General features: G+C 44.8%; 1 long non-coding RNA gene across 1 annotated transcript; it reads right to left on the bottom strand.

The window, feature by feature from the left end:
* Positions 1 to 239: 239 nt before the first annotated feature.
* On the bottom strand, positions 240 to 2,244 carry LOC136788075 (uncharacterized). The gene is made up of 2 exons (XR_010827086.1): positions 1,536 to 2,244; positions 240 to 1,339 (listed from the first exon to the last, which is right to left on the bottom strand). It is a non-coding gene; the product is annotated as an uncharacterized lncRNA (long non-coding RNA).
* Between the last annotated feature and the right edge of the window lie 214 nt (positions 2,245 to 2,458).

The following is a 2,458-nucleotide window of genomic DNA, read 5'->3' as shown; positions in this document are numbered from 1 at the left end:
CAAAAGCTTTACTAAGATTCTAGTAGATGATGTCCACAAATGAGCCGGGCAGGACCTGCCTTTCATAAACTTGTTCTAAGCACAGCTGATCACTTGATTGTCTGATAAATTCTGTACAGGACAGAAAGACTACAGCAAAAAGGCATTCAGTGCCTCAGCCTCATCTGCACCTTGTGTCCTCTGTGTTACCCCTTGCATCTGTGATACACAAGAGCCAATAACACAGGCTCAGGCGAGGATCTCTGTGAAATAGCATTTTTATTAGCAACTGCACTGGCAGGCATCCTGCAAGCAGGAGTGCGGATTCCCTATTACCCGACGCTTAATTCCTCCCCTGTTTCCTCATTGGCTGAGTACTACAGGTTCACAAACTGCTCGACGCTTGTTGCTATATGTATTGTATATCTGTACAATTGCATATGACCAACCATTAATTGGTCGTTTTCCTTTTTTTTCCTTCTCTCAGGACTAGAGGGCCTGCGATTTTTTGTTCTTGCGGATTTTGCACTGCTCGTCCTGTATTTCTTCACTGTCCCAAAATGAGGAAGACAGCTGAAACTTCCACTGACCCCTGATCTGCTTATCATAATGTGAGAAGGATTTTTTTTTTTCAGACAGGGTCTTCTGTGAAGCTGTTTTATTTGCTATGGCAATGGTGGGCATCCTGCAAGCAGGAGCACACAGTAAAAGTTCATCTTAACCTTATATTCCTTATTACTGACACCTGATTTCTCCCCTTTCCTCACTGGCTGAATACTACAGATTCATAACCTACTCGATGCCCTTCTATACCATATATGTACAATTTTATTTGACCAACTGTTAATTTCTCCTTTCCTTTTTTTCCTTCTCTCCTGACTAGAGGGACCGCAATTTTTGTTTTCACTGATTTCGTACTGCTCATTCTGTTTTTCTTAGCTATCGTCCTTATTTTGAGACAGTGGGACCTTCCTCTTCTCTGCTTTACACACTCCCCATTGTTATGCTACTGTCATACCTGCACAATCGCTTTTGAATATGTGCGGTTAGTGGATTTTCCACTGCAAAAACAACTTCTAGTGCAAAAACACTACTTTGTTTCTCACACATAACCCCCACTGTTGTACCTCTGAAATGGCTGCAGAATCACTTTTGAACATGCAAGGTTAGTGTAATATTTTGTTTGCACAAACACATTTAATTCTCATGCAGGGCATTTGGTGGAGGTCTTAATAATGTGCATGGTCCCTCAGGCAGACTTTCAATCTCTTTTGCGATTTCTTCCATTTTTCTTTCTTTTTCCACGTTGTCTGGATCTTTACTCCACAAGGGAAAGGAAGGTTCACCCAGCAATGGTTCTCTGCGACAGAACAAAAGGGTTTTCAAAAAGAAAATGCGTTAATACGAATCGACAGGCTAACATCAAAGAAGTCTCTCAGCAGAAATCCCAGCAAAGAGCTGCCCAGAGCTCCTTGTGCTCCAGGATGTTCTCGCTAGAAATGCTTCCCTGCACAGAGCAGCAGTCTGGCAGAGACTGCTGGGAAAAACCTACTCACCGTTGTCTCATCTTCAGCAACCACTTCACTGAGTAGCCCAAAGCCGCCAGAAGGAACAGACACACAAGGATGGCCAGCACCACAACTGCGATGCGCTCTGGCACCCGTTTGTGATCCGAAACCTCTGCATTTTTTTCACCGCCAGCCCCTGGAGGAAATGGGACAGTCACACGCTTTTAGGAGTTCTGTACCACTGACAGTCTCGCAGTGTCTTTGGCAAGTCCGAGCAGTTATCTTCACTTGGTTGCTTTCCCTCATTCTCGTGTGTTAGCGCTAGAGGACAAGGATGACCAGGTACAGTCATCCTGAGCAAGAGCCCACTCGTGAGGGAGAGGCTGAATGAGGGTTATCTCCAGCAGTGTCTTTGGGAATGAATATGCATGCCTTACCCATGCAATTTCTCCCATGCTCCATACCCCTATTCTGTAGAAAAGACCCAGAGCCAGCATTTCTGGCCAAATCTGCAAACAAAGGCAGAAAAAAGAATAGCTTTGTCTGTAAGATACTGCAAGATACATCTTCAGCTTTGAATGGCAGCAAACCCAGTTTGAACTCGTAACTACTCCCCAACACCTGTCATCCTCTTCGCTCTAAATGTTTACTCTTACTCCAAAAGAAGCATTGGCAACTTGGGAGGTCCCTGTTGCTCAAAACCAGGATCCATCCTAAAACTCAGTGAAACATTCTTTATGGGAACAGCTGAAAGCGAATACGGAGAAAGAAAGCTAGTGTGAAATGCTGCAATAAACAGCTTCCTAAGAAATGCCTGCAGAGTGGCTGGGTTGACCTCCTGGGTGTAGCCTGGCAGCTCCCTCATGAAATATATAGAGCCGATGTACCCAGGTGACCTCTCCAAGACTCAGAATCAGGATTCCACTGAAGAGATGCAGAGCCAGCACCTGTGGCCACATCTGCAACCAAAG

This window comes from Anser cygnoides, chromosome 1 (genome assembly GCF_040182565.1).
Source record: "Anser cygnoides isolate HZ-2024a breed goose chromosome 1, Taihu_goose_T2T_genome, whole genome shotgun sequence".
NCBI lineage: Eukaryota > Metazoa > Chordata > Aves > Anseriformes > Anatidae > Anser > Anser cygnoides.
This window is presented reverse-complemented; position numbering and strand designations above follow the sequence as displayed.